Consider the following 22,286-nt stretch of genomic DNA (forward strand, 5'->3'; position numbering starts at 1 on the left):
GCTGGCTCCAGTTCCCTTGTATTTAACAAAATAATATGGTTCAGAACAGAAAAGCTCAACCTAAAGGTCACAACAAAATCTATTTTTCTCCACTGTATTATACAGAATATTTCCTTAGACTCCCATCCCATCCTACAGCAGAGTAAGCAGGTTTCAAAACTAACCTAGGTAACACGTTGTACATGCAATTTTCTAAACACAACCATTTTTTTTGTGGGTGGGGGGAGCAATAAGGGGAATAAAGGGGAGCAATGAGGAGAGAAAATTTGTCCCACTAAAGAATGTTTAAGTACCAGAACAATTAAAGATCCTAAAAGTTATGGCATACTGAATTAACACCAGCTCACATGAAAGTCAGCTGTCATGACTTTAAAAGCTTCAGCATCTGCTTCCAGACCTAAATGGATTTTCCAGATAAATGCAAACACTACACCAGACAAAAATAACTTTTCTGGGCTTTTTGCTCACCTTTTCATTTAAGTGAACACTAGTGTATGAGGTTCAGCTTACTCCTTTTGTTTCTTTGGGATAAGCTCCAAGTAACAGAGAGAAAAATTACTAGAACAGTGATATTTTAAGGTGATATTTCAAAATTTTTTCTACTGAGTGGCAATTAACATAGGCCTTTATCACTTGGGTAGGAAGCTTATAGAGCAATGGGGCTATCTGTGGCTACTGAAAATGGAGGCATAGGATAAATACTATTCCCACATTTTTTCCCCGCAATGAAACTTAGTGAACATAAGGGCCGTAGACAGATTTTTAACCAAAACACATAGAAGTCTCTGAATCTTCAAATCCTTTCATTTTACAGACATCTTGTAAAGTTCACTTCTTTGTTTTTGCTCGTTACTTCTCCAGCTTCCAGATAAACTATGAAACACTAAATAAAATCAAGCATATATATAGGATGCTTGAAAGCATTTGTCATCTTCATTTGTGTGGAGGCTTCCTCCTCCTCTAACATAAATTTCTCCTGTTGGACAAAAATTGTGATTTAGTGCCTTGTTCAGGGTAGGGGCAAGGGAAGTCTTAGATTACAGCAACCTTGATGCCATGTACTATATGGAAAATACCATTTAAAACAAGTATATCCCTGTATATTATCAGAAAGAACCAATATCATGCCATTGAGACGAAGATCAAAGAAGAGGCACACAAAGATGATTCTAATAAAGCAATGCTGTTTGGTGTGTTTTTTGTGTGCGCGCGCATTTCTGGTGAAGATAAAACACCTTTTATTAAGAAGCAATGAACTTCACAGGCAGCCAACTTGTATGCAGAATTATTTCAGGTTAACTTTAAAGAACAGGATAACTGAAGTTAGTTTACATTAAAAAGCCTGCTACTCAAGGATGTAATTTTTTAGCAAAAGAATCGAAAACATTTGTGAATTTTCATTTTTCTTATCCAAATAAAAAAAAATGTAGCTCTTGCTACAGACATGGGACATTATAAACTCATACACCAACGTGAGCATACCGATGCACAGAACTACTGCACATAGAAGCCTGCAAAAAGTTACATGAGCAGCCTGTAACTGGACAAAAATGTGAGCTTGATTTTTATTTTGTATCCTGATATCTCTAGATTAGCTTCTGGCTTCTATAGGTATCTCAGAATAAATGGCATAAATGAAATCAAGCTTGCTCCATACAAGCCATTTTTGCTTGCCTGAGTTTTTATTCCCAACTTGAAGGAAACTATTACTGATGAAAACAGAAAAAGCACCTGGTAATTCCCACTTTAAAGGCAAGAAAAATAAAGCTTTTCTTCCTTGAATCTTTTACAAATTTTATTTTATGGGCATCAACAGTTCTTTTTCAAAAATAAATCTTCCAGTAGTAGTCATATAAATTTCTAGTCAGGTTATGAATTTGGTCATATTTGTCCCCTTTCAAGCTGAATTAGCAACCAACTACTCAAATGTACATTGAAAGTACACATTTTTTCCCCCCACGAATTACAAGTCAGAGCAATTACTATATTTGTGATCAACTACTTCTCTTCCCACCCCCAATCTCTGTAGAGTTTATCATTTCACCTACGAAATTAAGCTTCCAGACAACAGCCAGTTTTAAAACATAGAGGAGATGGGAAATCTGGTAACTAATAACAGAGCTGTCCTTCTAAAAACTCTACCACTTAAGTGAGAGGCTTTTGTCATGCAGGTTTGGGTCATGCAGGTAAGGAAGAGGAATTGAAAAGCAAATATTTTTCTTCCTCCTCACACAAAGGATCAGCAAAAACTGAGTGGCCTCTTTACATGCATGCTTTGTACTCAGCTTTATTTAACATCATGCCATCCAGGCTTTTTTTTTTATCAGCAAGCTTCATAACACAAACGAAATTTCTTTTAATACTAAGGCTAAATCAAGAAAAATGAGCTGGCCAGCATGTTTTTCCACATTTAGACAGCCAGATAAGCTCCTAGTCATCTTCACCACATACTACTGAAGAGTCAAGTTTTTCCTACAGATGCTCAATGTCTTACAAGAAAGTTTGTTGTAGTATTTAGGCATTATTGTACTGCTAACAGGTGGTAACTTTCAAACTCAGCAAATGTATTAAGCAGATTACCTGACCTCCTTGGATATTTATATAGAGTAAGTTATTTCAGATTTTTTTTTAAATAACTAAAACTTCAGATTCAAGCCGTGCCTATACACCAATGAAGTTTGCAAGATCCCTTTACATCTTGTCTTGTAATCAGTATTTCTTATAAACATTTGTGAGAATACCTTATAAAAGAAAGGTCACAGTAAAGTACATTTATGTAGCCAAGACCAGAGCTTCTGGTAAAGCCCTGCCACCTTCCAAGGTAACAGTGTCTTTGATTGTTGCTTCAAGTTTGTTTGCATGCAAAGAGCAGACTTAAAAGACAATATTTAAGATCTTCCTTTCCCCTCACTGTAAGATTTTTTCAGTTGCTTGTAACTTTGAACACACTTGAACTGCTCAGGTTTAAGTCTGCCAAGGATGCCTCCTCTGCATCAAAAATCAACACCTGAATACCCAAGATCTCAAGCGCTCCCGTGATCTGGAGGCAAGACTTGCCAAACACAGCAACAGGCTGTTCAGTGTACAGCTTTCGCCTCCATCACACTAAACTTTGCACAATTTAGAGAGAAAGATTTGCCAGAGATTAAGTGCTACAACTTTCACAGCTACCACTTGCATTGATCATAGTTCAGCATAGTTCAGCCAATGAGGAATTTCTTTATAATTGTAGCTGGAAGCCGTAGTGAAGCCAAGAACCAGAACCGATGACTTTAACATTGCATTCATAGGAACGAATTGAAATAGCACTTACAAAAATACTTTCACACATACTCCTGCTGTGGAATAAATGTGTGAGTTCAGGATTTGCTATCTGAATAAACAAAAACTTCCCCTGCATTTTAGAAGCATCTGAAAGGTCACAGTTTTTATGCCAAGGGGGGCAAGCACAGAATCCTGAAGCTGAGAATCCCGTCATCTGTTTTTTTAATTGAAGGAAATCTATCTTCAACACTCCCACTTGTAAGATGTCAAGAGAAAGGCAATCACTCTCAAAGGTCATGCCCAAGTCCTTCTGCTTATACGACTGAAGACAGTTGCAAACTGCATCTTTCAGAGTCAGCAGTGTACAGCTTCAAAAAAAACTGCATACTACATAGGAAAAAGCTCCCAAAGGCACTGGGTCAATTTGATATGGCCTCGATACTAACTGAAATTGGCATACCTCTATACACAATTCTTGTAGCTATGAAGTGGTTCTCTAGAAAGTACTTTCTCATTAAATTTCTCTGTATATAGTACACACAAGGCTTCGGTAACAGGCAAAAACACAGCCTCAGTTTCATTAACTCTTTTGACACATGCTAAAAAAAAAGTTATTTCCAAACCAAATTATACTGTGATACTTTGACAATTTCTAGAGCACAACTAATGCTGTAGCAGCACTCTGCACTACAGAGCATTGACTTTTGAGTATTTCATATTTTCTTAGTGGTATGCAAGCTTTGATAATATGCACATGACTTCTGAAATTGCTGAAAAGGAATTTGAGATTTCTGAAAGTAAGATCTGCAGAAAGACATGCATTTTATTACAACGATTCACTTTACATACACCTCTTCCTTGACCAGGTAAGCATCCCCTGCTCCCTACTTTACACTATAGATTTTGGTCTGTTCAAGCCAAAAACACTAGTTAGCTCAAAGATTTGCTCTGCTCCTGATGTTTTACTGCTTTATTCTTTGCATTTGTTGAAAAATCTGGAGATTAGTGACAAATATACCAAAACACCTGTAGAAGGTAAAAGTTGCTAGTAAAACACACATTACAGAGTGTTATGAAAGCTAGCTGTTAATTATTTTAAACAACGTATTTGTTGTGCATTAAAAGTGAAAAGTATGCAAAGAGGATGAAATACCTTAGCTGGCTTCTTCCAATTCTGCTTGAGCTGCTGTGAGGAGTGATAAGACTGAGAAGCTGATTTACAGGAAAGATTAAACATATCTTTGCTTATTAAAGGTGAAGAGTGAGCATGAGTACCCGGTAGATTTAATTTTTAAGATCTAAGATATAAGATCTTTTTCTAAGATCTACCTAGTGTGACACACAAGGAATAAAAGGAAAGCAATGAATACTACAAAAGAAATTTTTGATATGAACTTTCTTATTGAGATGTTCCATCAGTAAAATAATTACTGTAAAATCACTTCATGTTTCAGGCTATCACAGATATGTTTTAAAGGATGCTGCAGAGAGCAATTTCACTCCAATGGTGTTACAGACTAATTAGCCATTTTTACCTAACCCTCTAGAAAACTCTGCTTAAGTTTGGAAGGACAAGCCAACAGCTGATGGGTCAAGGCAAGTGAGCCATGACCTATTCTGCTGTCTTCTTACCTTTCCTGTCCTAACCACCTGCGTACTTAACCACCCTGCGTACTTATCCAACCACCTCAGCTGTTTTTCTTGCCTGCCCCCTTTGTAAATGCACAGCTGCTGCTTCTATCCTGTATATAGATGCATAAACAATGAAAACAGACACGTTGGTACAGATGTGGAACTACACATACATCTAGCCACAGAATTCATGCATTATTCTAGAATATATTTCATTAAAACAGATTACCCATGAGGACTTATGAAAAACAGGTAGTTTATAAACAAAAATATCAAAACAAAAGGAAAATCTCAGCATGTCAAAAGGAGAAAAAAATATTTTGAAAGTATCTGTCTGCTTCAAAGTCATTAAGTTCCACACTGATACCAAGCAATAACTATACACACAACATACAAAACACTGGAAAACCTACTGAGCCCCACTGTCTAAGTGGCAGCCAGCTAGAGTACTATACCAATTCAGTGAAACAAAGTTACAATATGTATTAGAGATATTAAAAGGGCTAGATTTTTATGTCTTGTAAAATAAATTCAAGAGACTTACAATTGCCATAGTTCAATGAAGTGAATAACCCAGTAAAATTCAAGAAAAATGGATATGAATATGATTAGAAGTCTGTAGAGACCCTCTATAAAACTTGTGCAGGGGATAACATGTTCAGCCCAAGAATAACACTGTCTACATACAGTTGAAAGAACTAAGCCAGATGCTATAAGTCTCAGATCAAAAAAATCTTATGAAATACATGCCATATTACTTAAGAGCTGCATTATAAGGACCAGAAAACTAAGTGAATTATTACAGGTAAAGAGGCTTTCCTCAGAAGCTCCTATAGTAAGTAACTGTTAAGCACATTCCACCAGAATAGCCCTACTGTTTTGTTTACTGCTGAGCCTACTCTTGATAATTCTTTTACACAGAACATTGAAAGTCAAAAACAGACACCCTCTTCCCCACCATTCATGTGATATGGGAAGGGAAGAATATAGTGGTTTTGTTATTTTACTTTTCCAGAAATTAAAGTGTGAAGGGGAAAGCAGGTATCACTGGAAGACAATTCCTTGGTTTTCAACATTTTGCCATGCTGGAATTGAAATCCTGCTAGCAGGATTTCATCATGAATTCTTCCTATGGGTAAATAAAAATCACATTGAGAACCTCAGGTGTCTGATTTGCCTAGGGGAAGAGAGCAAAGAATGTCTCCATTTCTGCATGACTGTGGCTATTTATACACTGTGCAAATTTGCAGATGGGTTCACACAGGAAAAACAGAACAGCAGTACCAAGGATGTTCTTGGGTAAACCTAATGGTTAGGGAGCAGCAGGTCAGAAGGTTTATTGAAACATAAGACAAGTCTTGAAATCTACCTGGAATGCCAAATGCAAAAATAGTGTTTCACACAATTTCATATTAAGCATGAATAGGTAAAGAGTGTTATAACAGACTGAATGCCATATTCCAAAATTATACAGGGAAACTGAGCATATTCCCCACTTCTTGGCAAACAGATTTTTCCTTCCAAAGCCCAAGTTACCAATATGTGGGATAATCTACAAATCAAATCGTGTGTGTACACCATCTCATCATGTAGGTTACAACATCTTTCACATCATATTCAAGCATTCAGTCAACAAGTGTTAACAGCATTACTCAAAAAATACCCATGAAATCACTAGTGTCAGTGTTATCACCAAAAACTTTAATCATAACAGAAACAGCACTTTAAATGTCAAATTAACTCATTTCTTTAAAAGCACAGCTCTGTTACCTAAATTCACTGCAAGATGTTTCAGCTGAGTAGGACTTACTTGCATGAATAAACATTATTGAATAGTTAGAGAATTACAACATGTCAGAAAGATCTTCCACTGACTGATATGTTTTGGTTAAAATTTCTTCACAATTAGCTGAGTCAAATATAACAGTAGCATATGATGGTGGTTGTTTTTTTTTTTTTAAATCTGTGTATCTTTAAATTCTCCTACAAGTCCAGAAAATATTCAAGTCCATGGTAAAGAACCAAACACATCTCCCACTAGAACGTCAGCCAATTTCAATTCTTAATAACTTTGCTTAACCTGTTTCACTTTGTCCTTTTCTCTTTTCACTGTAATCACAGCTCTTACCTCTTGTAACAGGAAATAAACTGCAGATTCAACTAACATTCTCTGGACCTATGCTGTGCCAAGAAAAATGAAGCAGTCAGCCATTTCTAACTACAAGTCCTTTACAAGGAGTCACATACTGGACTTCCAGTTTAGATGCACAATGTAACCTTTGTTAGTCCTCAGAATTATTACTTAGGAAATGTCAACTGCCTGGCAAAACTGACCGAAATTGTGAGACACCACAGAACCTTCATGCAATAACCTGCAACAGGTAGGTCCTTCATACAGTTCCACCATTCCAAAGAACATCACTGCTGTATAACTACATATCATTACTTAGAGGTCCTCTGTCTTCTCATGATGTGAAATTTGTATTCAGTTGGTTTTGAACAATCTCACTTTCACAGAGGACTGCAAAAACAGATCATCAACCCTCTGCCTACTGGAAAGAACTGTGTAGGAGGAAGTGACAATGCTACTGAGGTGTTAAAGAACTGTCACATGTAAAAGCACTATCACATCTAAAAGCACTAATTTTTTCTTATACTGTGATCAGCATGGAAAGTCTGACCTATACGGACACACAAGCACATACCAAATTAATACAAAAGCCTGAAGTCTTTTGCTCCTTGAAATCCAGTGCTGGTTTAAGGTATTAGACTGCAATCTTTTTGAAAGATCATCTTCACAGCTCCTAGAAGGCAGACAGCATTACACTGACAAATAGCCTTCAGAGAATGACACAAAGAATGCCTGAAGTTAGTCTCCTCCCTTCCATCACCAAAGAAAGTGTTTTAACAGTTGTTCCTTTAATAAAAATTGTCCTTAATTTCATTATTAAAGATAGAGACTCCCTAACATACTTCACTGGCCTAACATGCCAGCCTTCTCTGCAATGCTGTTATGGCACTAATGTAAAATAACAGGGTGGGAGGATGGTTATCAAGCAAAATGAATAAGCACCAATGCTCTACTCAAGCAGAGATGAACGTTTCTACACGTAGTCAATATGTTTCTATTTGTAATTAGGACCTTATTTAAAAGGTACTTGAGTGACTACTGATCCTGCAAACCCACTGCTATAAACTACAAACCTCCCATTAACTTTTGCAGTGCAGTGTAAAGCTCACTGTTTAATGATTCAATTCTCTTAAGACTAAGATTTACAAGGAATAACACAAAGATTCCTGCATGACTTCAAAAATATTTAAGGGAAAACCATGTTAATGATATTTAAGTTGCTTCAAATAAGTTTGATACATTTATTTTTGGAGAGTTCAAAAATTCACAAGAAACCCATAAAACTTGCAAAATCCTTACATGAAGTCCCGTTCTCATCAAGCAAGGATGATCATAATATGAAGTATGTAAATAGGACTGCATGTATTATACATGCAAATAGAATTATACTAATTCAAAACAGTTTTTTTCCTATTACCAAACGCAAGGTTGCTGGGCCCTAGTCACATACAATGTTGTAAGCTACATGCCTGGAGAAATTTCAGGATATTCCTCAAGTCTGATAAAAATTTTCAGGAGGTACAACCTCACGATATAAAACCACATTTAAAAAAAAAAAGATTTCCAAACAGCAAGAACAGATTCAAGAAACAAACTACCATTTGTAATACAAGTGGAAGAGAGCTTGGAGTATGCTGACACTTTAATTTCAAGGACAGAAGAGACTCACTTGATCATGTGACTAGCTACAAGAACTATGATCTGAGAACAAGTACTATTATGGTTAAGACAATGGAATAGAACAGGAGAAATTTATTTTCAAGAGGAAATTGAAACTACTCCGGGGGTCAGATAGTCTGTGTTATATAGTCCATTTTAGACTTAAAAAGCTGCAGCTAAACAGATGATCAGAACAGTGACTTGCTCAATGGAGTAGAGACAAGTAGCAACACATCCAACACAAGTTTTAATCATGTTAAAAAATGTTTAACCCCTATTATGCTCTAGTTAGGTGTTTAGTCATTTAATATTGAAGCAATACTTAAATGATAAAAACAGCATATTTTACCCACGCCTTTATTCAATTATTTTATACAAAATAGTCCCACTAACTCTGAATCCAGAAAAGATTTGCTACATATTGAGTAACAGATTTTCACACCTATGGGAATCTGTAGGCCCACCATTCCTTTCCTTCTGACCACAGCCTAGGGTAGGACCTCGGAGTACTTCTCAATGAAACCCCACTTCACACTGCTCCTGCCCTCACCATTTCACAGGAAAGAAATGTGAGCATAGAGATGAGAAGGAACAGTATGAGTCAGCCAGGTCCCCAAAGGCAAGGACTGGACAGACCAGGACCGAAGAACATGTTAGCAACAAACCTACCCCTCCAGCTTGGGCTTGCTCCAGTCAGTAGAGTCGATCTTAGGCCTCATATGAAGCTGCATCTTCAACACAATGATGGTTCAACAATTCCCCTCATTTTGTGGTAACTTCAACAGAAGAACAAAAAAAAAAAATCAGAGGAAAGCAAAAACACTCAGCCTCAAATCATCTGCCCACAACAACCTGCACATGGGGTTCTCTGAATCACACAAACCGAAGCCCAGACACCTGTCCCCACAGGTGCTCCTTTTGAGATAAAAAGCTACTCATATAAGTGAGCCCACCAATTCATTACAGCCTCTCCAAGCAGGAACCACACATGCAACACAGCAGGGTGGGGGTGGGTCAGGCTGAAACTCTCAAGGCACTCAAATGGACTATGACAGACCCCTGTCTTAGCAGCTCATTTCAGAGTGCATTTTTCTGAGACAGTAGCCAGCCTTTCAAGCTTTCCATTTTTGTTATTTTAAGCCTGTAGATACAATTCTTCTTGAAGTAGTCACTCCTTAACCATGTCCTATAAACCACACATACTGAACAGAATTGGCTCATTTGATACATTTTATTGCAATGTACACAAAATAAGTTGATGTCAGAAGAATATACCTTCCCTTTACAGTATAGAAATATATCTACACTTTCTTGACACTAGATACACACTGAAGATTATGACCTAACAGACCTAATAAAAAGTTAGACAGTATAAAAAGTTACCCAAACTTACAGCAAAACTTGCATCTTCAATGGCCTATAAAGTGTCCTGCAAACTTGTCAATTACTTTGAGTCTTCAACCTACAAAAAAAAATTAAAAAGAACGTTCTAGCATGTTGAAAGTGTCATATTTCCCTAACCTTAAGTTCTTAAAATGTACATATAATAATTCTTACATATAAAGTGATATATAAAATACACCTTAAGAAACATCTGGCACCAAAACAAAGTCCTCAAACCTCACGCTAAATTAAATATCACACTCAGCTTCACATTGTAATTTGTCTTTCATTCTAATTAGCTCAAACTTTGAGGAAAGTTTCCATTTGATCCAAATTCACCCCCCCCACACACACACCCCAGCCAAATTCCAACATTATCAGAGCCCTAAAAGTCAATTTTTGCCCCGTTCACACTATTACTGTCATTCTCTCAATGGAACTGATACTCTTCTGTGCTTGATGTCAAAGTTAGTACCCCAAGCAACAAGCTCCATGAATCCCTGAAACTTAAGGCTTCCAAACTCTGTTGATGGAGAGCAAGAGTCTCCCTACTCTAAATTTGGAACAAAACTTCTGATTAAGCCCTTTAAACCATTACCAGAAAGAACCAGTCTCTGCTAGCTATTGAGAATTAACAAACACTAGTCATATTAGACTTCACTTGACCAGCCCAAACCCTTCTTCCATACGGCTTCAGGAAAAAAATAGTAGTAATCAACTCGAAAGTTACTCTTCTGTAAAGCCAAAAAAATAAAAACTGCTAAATCATTAATCTTCTCATAGACCAAAGCAATACAACTGTAGCTCTGAGCAGGCCATATGCCATTTTTGTAAAATTGTGTTTGTGATCCTCATAATGGTTTATTGACTTGTCCCTGACTTGTTTATTTCCATTATTTGCGGAAAAAATTTTCTTACAATTTAATGGTAAAATGAGTTTTTGAATAATGAAGACTAGTGGAGAGATAAGGGTGGAAGTCATATGGACCTGGGGGAATAATTGAAGAGTCTCTTAACATAGGCATTTTTTTCCCCTGAAATACTACTTGCTGAATATACAGTCTTCTGTGCTGATAAAAATAAACAAAGCCCCTCTGTGTGGCGTTATAATACTGTGACTTCTATAAGAAATAGCAGAGCAGCTGCTACCCTCATTAAATTAAATATAGTACCAAAATGCAATGAATCCTAAATTGTACAGTGATGAGCTCTGAATAGATTGCTATTTGTCCTGCTAGATGCTGATTTTGTTTGTACCGTGATTCTTCATTCCTTCCTTAATCTCATGACAGACATGAAGCACAGGAGTCCAGGAAATTGCCACCCCAGGACATGGGGAGACAAGCCTGATAAAATCCAGGCTGTTTTATATTTTATAGAAAGAGGTGAAACATCTCCATTGTTTTCATGACTACACCACATTTACTCCTCTATAGCGCAAATTCATTTTTCCTGCAGCAACCTGCAGTATGCCTCAAAGTATAGCTCCCAGGAACGGGGATTTTTTGTTGCTATTGCACATTACAAGATAGGAAAGTGATCGATTTAAACATTTAGTATAATGAGAATATAGATATCTTGTTTTTGAATGAGGACAAAAATAGCTGTGGAAAAGGGGCATGAGGATTGGCATGCAAATAGGTCTTCCTAAATGAGATGCATATTTTTCCCAAAGTAACAAATATTAATAAATATGCTGGGCTAAATGTGAAATCCTAAGTCAGTTCCTATTGGTTTCAGTGTGGCAGGGATTTTACCACCATGGTGCCTCCCTCAAAAAACATTCAAGCTACATGAAAGTGATGCTTTTATTAACAAGCAGAAGATAAGGAAAGAGACAAGATGAACAGTCATTATTTAATAGTTTTTGTAGGAATAAACTTCCTTCCATATGCAACATGCTAGTAGTGGAGTCATTGGGATTCAAAGTATAACAAGAGCATTCAGCCGCTAGCAGCCCTCATGTAAAACTCACATCAATGTCATAAGCCCTTTGCCACACGTGCTTGCAGCCATCTCTAAGGAATATGATGACAATCGCACTGAGCATATCTGTGCACAGAACTGATAATGGGAAAGGGATGAAAGGCTTAGCCCTTTCAAAGTAGAAAAATGTTTAGGCTTAAGCACCACAGGTGCACCAGATTAAGTTCACTGAATTCAGGTGCTCTGGTCTTTCAAAAGGATCTAGACACAACATTTGGAACAGTGGTACTCAATTCTTAAGCATCTTGAAACTGCAAACCCCACAAGCCCTGAGGGTTCTATTACTCACTTAATACATAGGGTAATTAAGAATATATGGGAAGGATTGACAGGTGTCCTCACACTGACCAAATCACAGAAAAAGGAAAATAGACACCTTTACCCTAAACCCAACTAGCAGTGCCATTCAGATGTCTTGCTTCTGTACTGCAAAAAGGTAGTCCCCCCTACTTGAAATTCACAACACTTAATTGTGAACAGTGCTTTAAAATAGTGCAGAAGCTATGGCTGGCCATTGCTTTAGCTACTAAACTACTGGAAAATAGCCCAGATGGCAGAAAGCTCTTACCTACCAACTGAACTAACTTCCACACTATGACATACCCTTCATGACCCTTCAGTTGAAGCTCTGGCAGTTCAGAAGGGAATAATGGCCTCTGTGAGCCAAAGCCTGGAAATACACATCACAGACCTACCAATCAAGGCTCCTGCTTCAGTGCATGTTTCCGTATTTCACTGAACAGGGACTGAAATAACCCTCCCTCCACAAGCAATAATTATCATCCGGTCTGAACAGCAAGACACCTTGACCTACGTGTCTAACTTGGGGCGGTAAATTCCAGAATGCAGCCAGGTTAAAATGAGATGCTGTCATAAGAGTTGTGACAACTCAGTCTTTTCGTCAACTTTAAAGAACAAAAAAAAAGTATCTTTTTCATTATTTTCCAAGTGCGCAACCACTACTAAATAAACAAGTCTTGTGACGATGCTTTCCTTAAAGGACTTACCAATACAACTTCCTTTTATGGATAATCAAAGGTCAAAACCAGAAACTTTGGACTGCTTATCCCTGAGTACCTATAACAAAAGTAATTTGGTGTAAGCAAGTGTTGGACAGAAACAGCCGTGTTTAACGAGATCACTATGAATGTACTTGTAAATGTTGTATAGTCCAGATATCCCAACTACAGTGTAACTTACCATCTCTGGCTTGAAAGCAGGGAGATCTGTTTTTTAACTGACTGCCAAGATACAAGACAATACATGACTTGGAAATCAGATAGACAGATTTTTCTAATCAAGTCATTGCACCAGTCTTCTATAAAGCATTAAGAGCTTTTCTCTCACTGTGAACAAGCCATTGTTTAGACAACCTTTTTAGACATGCTGAGAAGCATTTTTTAAATAGAGAGGACATTTTAATTGTGGGTGGCATGAATCAACTATCTGAAAGAACAGCTGCATCTTCAGATGACATGAAGAGAAGTGTGATCTGGATGTAAAGTACGATAAAAGAACATTTTCTTCTCCATTTGCCATTTTGTGCAAGTTCTCCTACCTCAGAAATTTAACTGTTAACAAATAAGCTAAAATAGAAAATAAAATAGTAGGGAGGAAGCTTTTATGTGCCACTAAAGCCTACGTTAATCTGTTTCAAAGATTACCTTAAAAATTGTTTCCTGGTCACTGAACCACACTGCTTCATAGCAGTCAGGGATGAGAGAAAATGTTAAATAACTCCAATTTCATGAGTCTAATAACTGAGCCTTCTCATTTTATGCTATTTAATTGGAAGCAAACATTGGAGTCCCAACAGTTATGAAATTCAACCTTTCCAGCTTAGACATACTTTAATTATTCTTGTAGCATTATTACTCGTGTCTCATATGAAAGACCTTACATGCAGAAAGTGGCCTCAAGAACTTAGACAAAGTGATTTATAAGGCATGACTTGGAAACCAAGAACTGACACCCACCCTCTGGCATGCTGTCACTAACAACTATCAGTGCTTCGTACTTCAGATACCACAGCAAATGGAAAATGAGGTAAAGTATGCGTTCCAAATAACATTCAGTACTCTGCATACTCTGTTCTAGCTACTGCAGATATCATTCACTCCTCAATAGAGAAATGACATAAGGACGTAAGACTATTTCAGATCTTTGAGTTCTGAAGATTGAAGAAGCTTACAGGATTTTAGGTTTATTCTTTCGTGGACTACAGTACAATTTATAAAAGAAGAGCTTCAAACTTGAAAACTCAGCATTTCTGGTTCAGTCTAGTCTGGAAGTTGACAAATATCATGCCTACGACCACAGTACAGCCAGCAATTACCTGGTGTATGGAATCAGTGTAAACCTAGAGGATGGAAAAGAAATGTTACTCACGTTGTGTTTAATTTAAACTGTCAGCTGCAGTAAAAAGTTACTATCAGCAAAAAAATAAAAAGGAGGAAAACTGCTCACAGACTATTCCAAAACCTTAACAGCTTCTTAGGTGACTTTCCTCAGCACCTCAGTTTATGAAAATTCAGAGTCATCCCATAAAGCTGACAGGTGCAATAGAAATAGATAGCAAAACTTCAAGAGAGTCTTTATCAGGAGATGCAGTTATATCAAAATCAAAGATTCATAAAATGAACATCAGTTTTGTCAATGGCACACTGTTGAGGGGAAAAGTCTGAAATCTGAGGATAATGGGGAAGAATTTGAAACAGGAGTCATAAAAAATATTTCAATCAAGATGAGGGTGTTTATCTTTGCCTGGAAATTTTCAAAATACTTTTATACTTCACTCAAACCTTCAAAATCTTTCATTAAATTTAATGTGTTCTCCACCTAGCAGCAGACATTAACCCATAATTTTAACAATTGTATTTATTGAAAGCTTACTGGCAGTTTTACAGGAACTTGTAAAAACCAAAATTATACTTCAATAGAGAAGAATCATTTGGCCATCATGCAAATAAGCATTTCTCTGCTAAAAGCAAAGAGGCTAATATGGTTTATAAAATGTGTTGGATTATAGCTGGTCCAGTTTGTAGGGACTTTGAAGAATAGAGAAACAGAACTAACAACTGACACAGCAATAATAAAATTCACTTTCTGAACTGTTGCACAAGTCTTGCCTAAAATGCTCAATTTATAATCAGTTTATCAATCCACTTAATCTGATGCAAGTTCCTTCATAAATCCTTAACCAGTTTACAAGCAATTCTTATTAAGCCTAGAAAACCTTGGAACACAAGTCAACAACAGCTGAGGGAACTGGGGCTGTTTAGTCTGGGGAAGAAGAGGCTCAGGGCAGACCTTATTACTCTCTACAGCTACCTGAAAGAAAGGCGTGGGGAGCTGGGGGTCAGCCTCTTCTCATAGGTAACTGGTGATAGGACTAGAGGAAATGGACTCAGGTTACACCAGAAGAGGTTCAGGTTGGAAATAAGGAGACATTTCTTCTCAGAAAGACTAGTTAGTTATTGGAACAGGTTGCCCAGGAAGGTGGTGGAGTCACTGTCCCTGGGGGTGTTCAAGGAAAGGCTGGACCTGGCACTTAGGGACATGGTTTAGTGGGTGACATTGGTGGTGGGGGGATGGTTAGACCAGATAATCTTGGAGGTCTCTTCCAACCTTAATGATTCTATGAAAATATTATTCCTATGATCTGCATGCATCCTATTTAGCAACCAAAAGTCTTCATGAGTTATCAGATCAAATTTTCAAAAACACTTCATGACAATTGACTTTTAAATTGCAATTTAGCTTCCAATGCCAATCTCAGCACCCTTTTTCCATCTATGGGAAATATGGAGAGTCAAGAGGCTTGATTCTGCAAATGCAATTTCTTTTGGTGGGCTAAGTGTTGTAAATGCAAATTATAGGGGTAAACGGGTAGGTAAGACCTCAGCTCTCTCAGTATCTCACACTATGTTCTCTACCCTGAAACTGTTACTTGCAGGTTGGGGAAAGAAGCTTCCTCCTTTAATTACAGGAAGACACAGGCTGCAGCCCAAATGTTTAAAGATGTTAATAGCGCCCCTCGTCTATGTAACATTTGTTCTTCCATTTGAGTCTCACTCCTTCGACTCCCAAGGGTCACAGCTTTGTATTTATAGCACTCTTCTCCCCTTCCTCCCCCAGCCCAAGTAAAGCTCAGCTACAAAACCTTTTCCATAGTATTTCACAACCTCCAGGTGCTTTGATGTCAAGATACTAATATCTTAAGTCAGAACCATCAAGCTGATTGATAGCTAGAGAAGACTAAAGCATTCCATTTGCTGGGAAATCCTCAAAATTGTCTAAACACACCTCGGAAGTTATGACAGTCTTCATCAAGATAGCAGAAACAGAAACCCTGATACTTTACCAAGCATGACAAGTCTAAGGTCCAATAGCACATACCTGGGACAACACCTTAGTCTTTCATAAAGATGTAGACAGGAAACTGACACATGGCTCTTTTGGAACCATGGCTTTCTTGCAGCATAAAGTGGAGATAACTTCAAAGCACCTTCAGTATCAGAGTTTAGTTTTATATTGACAATCATATATACATAAGGCTCCTTGGTAATACACATGGGTAACACTAAAGAGTACAATACAACTCAAGAACGTGTGGGGAAATCCCAAGAGCTGCATAATAAGACGATTAGTTTTCTAAATAACATGTTTACACATGTTTCGCCCCCATACCTATGTGTGGTAGGTGTTGTCAGAGAAAAGCCAGAATCTGGTTAGGAATGAATAGTATGCATGGGGTAAATATGCTAACACAAGTCTAGTTTTCTAAAAAAAATAAATTAAGGACTGCAATTTTCAGCCTGAAGTACCCGCACAGGCAATACGCAGCCATCCTGAAAGGAAAATAATATTCATTCAGCGATACTGAGAAAATTCAGACATTCTTTATGTGAAAATAAACTGGTTCATTATGTCACCCATTGAGTTTGCCTTGTCAATACTCTTATTTTCTATGTTTACTTCCATCATTCTACAGATCTTCCTTATACAAGTCCAATTAATTAGTAGAACTAAGGCAGAGATTGGTATAAGTAACTTAACATCCTGAGAAATTAATTTTCACCATTTAAGTATTAAGTGCTAGAAAAGCACTTTCTAAATCCATTTTAAAGGTAAGTATTTATACCACGAATGCAAACAGAGCAAAACAAAAACTACAGAGCTAAGAGCTTTTGAAGAATGCTAAAATGCTGTTCATAGTCTACATGACAGAGTTTGTTATTCTGTGAATGCAATTGTGTCCTTTGAATATGTTGACAGAGGTATGAACCCATAGATTGCTGGTGCTTGCAGAACTGTTTATCATTTTTTAAATTCAGTGACATGAAAAGATACAGAAAGATAGCATGCTTTACAAATCAAGATGATAAAAATGAACTTGGCTGAAACTGTCTCTGAATTTTGAGCAATGCCCTTGATAAACCAGAAAGTAAAAGGATGAAGAACCTGCCTGGGACAAACACAAATACAAAATACATTAAACAATGATAGCACAAACTTGTTTTCACAATCGAGACTCTGGAATAAAGTTGCTTTAAGAAGGGAGATCAATGTGTTCAACATCAGAAGAAACTGTTATTTAAAAATGATATAGTTATTCCTCCTATAACTTTCTTATTATTTGGTGAATTAAAATAAACTTCTGCAATCTGTATTTATCATTCAGGTGCTTTCCAGCATGTACTAAATCTGTGCACCTCACAATTTTGCTTCCATCTGTCCTGTTGTTCTAACAAATACACATACTGGTCATCCTACGAAAGTTACATTGTACACTAACTACATCACTAGGCATAGCAGCAGCAAAATGGAGTTGGTCACTGTCTAAGAAAAGTGCAGTTTAAAATAGATCACATTTGGTACAAAGTACTGTGTAGACAACAGAACATACCCTGGTTATAACCCAAAAAGGCTGGCTAAGTATCTCCTCTGAAACCAGAGAAAGGAAATTGAATTTGCTTTAACTAGGAAGCTGTACCAAGTAATATGAAAGAGTGATATGTAAGAAAGCAAAATGAAAAGGCAGTTCAAGGAACCAAGGACAGCTATAGGTACAATAGAAAAGCAGGACGGAGAAACAAGACTGAGGAATGAACAGTTTGAAAGGGAAACGTGAGATGTGCAAACAAAAATCCTACAGCATTACAGAGTTCAGGCAGACATTAATATACTTCATGAAAAAGGATCACCTTGACCACTTACAAGGACAGAAGCCCAGAAATCTGAGCAACAGTGCACATATTTCACTCCCATAATTGTAGGGCTCAGCACCTTTTTAAATACAAATTGTGGAGTAAAGAAAGACACCATAATTAAATCTTCCTTCAACCTGAATTAACAGATTAGCATTACCAGAACTGAGCATTTAAAAATCTCATTAGGAAGGGAGCAGCAAGATGTAGTGATTGTCCACAGAAGGGTGTCCAGTACTGTGAGCATGTTTTGATAGACAAATGTTCTCAAGTATAAAGAAAAGGAGAAGGACAAAATGATAGATGGTCTGAGGGAAAAGCTGATAGCCTTAGATTAGACAAAGTCCCCGAAGCTCCTATCCCTATAGATGGACAGCATTCACCACCTCAGTTCTCCCCAGTCCTCCCTAGTCATTTTTCCTCCTTTAAGTATGTTGAAGAACATTTAACCTTCATTAGAGATGAAGTTGACATGTAACCTATACAAATTTATCTCAAAGGAAGGATTCATCTTCTGCAGCTTCTCACCCATTTTATGTTTGAATCTTACAGGCATTGCCTAAGAGAGGTAAATATGTTATGTCAAATGTGGTAACATTTCAAAAAATACATAATGATAAAATACATACATGCTCAATGTCAAATTTGGCTTGCAGTAGAATGAAGAATAGTCTGAATTATTTTTTTTCTAGAAACAAAGCCCAGAAATTAAAATTGAATAGATAAACGCCCAAGATAAACATTCTTACAAAAGGCTGAATTCTAATCAAGAATTAACAGCAATAAAAAGGTACCTTCAGCAGTCTGAAGAACACTAGACTAAATGTGAAAGCAGAGTACTCAGTGGTGACTAGAATAGCCAAACTTCAAAACGCAAATACAGCGCATCAGTTATTACCACAGCTATGAAATATCTTTTCTCCAGGCAACGAAAAGAATGAAGCAACAATATTGCTTTTCCACAACCTCATTCCTGCCTTTAGGATCACTCCTTATTCCATGCCACTCTTGCTTCATTCAAAAGAAAACATTGGATCTTGCTAGGAATAAAGCACACGGGGCCAGAGGAGAAAAAATTTCACCTACTAAATGAAAACATGCAATAAAGGCTTAACCCAGGGAATACCGTATGTCGCAAATAATACTGAATATCCACTTCCTGGGAGATTTACACAATAGAGTTCACATCAGCAGCCGTTTCACCATAATATAGATTCAAATTGACAAGACTGAGGTTTTATGGAACAGCATTTATCTCAAGATTGTCAGGCAAAGTCATTTCATTTCTTACGATTCATTTCATTTATATGGCAATGTATTAGCTGGATGCATTATTGATTGTTGCTCTGTTCAATTTCAGTTTTTACAACATGGGCAAAGTGATCTGAAAAATATCACCCACCTCTGGCTTTTTTCTCCTCTTTTAAGCATAGAAGTGTCCATAGCATGCCTAGAAAAACCATTTCATTTCATTAGACATCCGATCAGAGGAATACATTCTAGAACAAGCAAGTCCTTTTGAAGACCTTACTGTGAAAGCCAGCTTCTCTAGAATCTGTACTAGAATATCTAGAACTACTTCTAGATAGTGCTCTCTCCTCTGCTTGACTAGAAAAAGGCAAAGATGGAAGCAACAACAGCAGCCCCGGTACAGAAAAACAGATCAGTAATCCAAGAGTAAAACTGCTTCACATCTGGGTGAAATGACCTTTCAAGCACAGAGGGCTGCTTGAAACAGACAAGCCACAGCTGTCAATCTGCAGAACCCTAAGACAGTATAATTTGACAGCTGCTATGAATATTATGAATACCATGGATGTCCTGTTACTTTCATCTGACAGTCTGTGGAATGTAATAAAGAGCCAGCAGTAAAAAAAAAAAAAAAAAAATATAGAAAAACGAGCACAAACAGAAAGCACATTGAGACAATAAGAATGTCCTCCTAACTGTAAGTTGTTAAGCTGGCAGTAATGGCATACAGGTGAGCCTAGGCTGCTGTTCAATAGCATTTGAATAGGCAGTAGGATTTATAACTAAGTCCCTTCCCATTTTTAGGATGCACTAAGTTCTCAAAACCTGTATAAAAAATACTGTAAGTTTTACTAGGGGGTTGCTTCAAAAGAGAGGAAGAGGAGCAAGTCACAGCATTATACTTGGAATACAGTACCTTTAATTAGGTGCCAGGAAAATCAGGGTCCCACTGTATAGGCACTACATAAGGAAGAATAAAAGGGTTACTTTCTCAAGAGCTTATGGTGAAGTCCGAGAAAGAGTCGGGAAATTACCAAGTAATCTGCAAGCCTAAGGACAACATGTCACATCTCCTCCATAAGTTCCCTCCAGACAGAGCCAGAACTCTCCCAGTAGCTTTAACTTCCCCCAGGAAAGAGAGGTATCTCTGATCTTTATAAAAACTGTGTCAAGAGCTGTTCATATCCTTGATTTACTCTGTTGTGCACTGCTGAGGAAATCTTCCTGATCTTCTGGGCTGGTGTGAAGCTACAAGAGTAACTGCCACGCACCTGACAGTTTCTTGTACACAGGTCTTTCTGCAACACAAAAGCATTGCTAAAGTCAGCATTTTTCCTGTGGAAGGAAGCTTTTGGCAGGAACAATTTGTTTCTGATATTTAAAATGGCTGTTCTCGTATTTAGACATTTTCTGGTCATATGCAATTTTCTCATGAGCAGCCATACCAATTCATCATAGTAAAATTTTCACCTTCGCATCGTTACACTACTTTGACAGCACTTTCTAATTCTGTTGTCTCCATCTAGTAATAAGCATTATTGGCCAAAAATTAACCCATTAATTGAAATGCAGACAGCAAAGCTGTTCAGGTGGGACTCAATTTCGAGTGGTAGAGACCGCTTGCAGTGAAGCGATTACAATCAAATAAAATATGCCAATATGATTTTATCTGAAATTTTTATTTAGTTGGAGTTCACTATCTGGAAATGAAGTGCCTATGCGCCATCTCATGGTCAGTGGCAGTCGGTGCGAGCCCACACACCAGGGTTTCGAAGGCAACATTTGTGTCACTATGAACAGCAACACAGGTTTTAAAGCTTCCCGAAGCTTTATTGCTGGCGAGGTCCTCTGTAGGCACTATTTTTCACAGAATTTCACAGAATCATGTTCAACATATATGACGTTATCACTTCAAACAGGCCACAAATCAGAATAGAATATATGTGCTTTAAAACTGTATGTTTTTAAGAAGCTATAGAAACCTCAGCTTAAGGTTATTTACACTTTATAGTAAAATTGGTATGTTTGGAAAGACAGCATTTTCGTTGAATTCTGGTGTTTGTCTCAAAGCAGCTCTCTTCTTTGCCCTCTTAAAAGGAATATTGTTGGTATTTAAATCCTTACGGAAGAAGAAAATGCAATAACATTATTTGCCAAATATCCTTGTTCTCAACTCAAAATGCTTTAGGTTGTGTCCTCCCCCCCCCCCCTCCTTTTTTTTAAGATGTGTAACTGGACTTAGTTAAGCCTCAGCATGTAGTGATCCTGGGGAGATGCAGAGTACATTTTAGGAAGACAGGATATGTTGCCCACTAGAAACAACCATTCGGGGCCCTAACCGATGCGGAGCCTATTGCTTCATGAATTCCCTAAGACTTGCACCAAATAGCCATTGTTCTCAGTGTGCATGTAAGACACAAAGACAGCAAGGAAATTACTATTCTTACACAGTAGGAAAACAGAGCACTTGATCTGTGGTTGCTAAGGAATACCAACAGCAATGCAGAGATCTGCCAGATGAATTCAGAGGGGATAAGCATCCAAACATTTGTACACTTTTTTTTATTTATTTGTCTCAATATGATACTGTAATTGGCTAAGCAACCAAACAAAGCCCACAGAAACCAATGGAAGTCTTTTTTTGGGCTTCTCTGGGCTTTGGTCTGCGCCATGAACTGCAACACTGACAGCCTGGAAACAGAAAAACAAGATTACACAACAAGTAGCTCAGATTAAATTGGTCTTTTCACAGCCAGCTCCCCACAGAGGTC

This window comes from Cygnus olor, chromosome 4, assembly GCF_009769625.2.
Source record: "Cygnus olor isolate bCygOlo1 chromosome 4, bCygOlo1.pri.v2, whole genome shotgun sequence".
In the NCBI taxonomy this organism is placed as follows: domain Eukaryota; kingdom Metazoa; phylum Chordata; class Aves; order Anseriformes; family Anatidae; genus Cygnus; species Cygnus olor.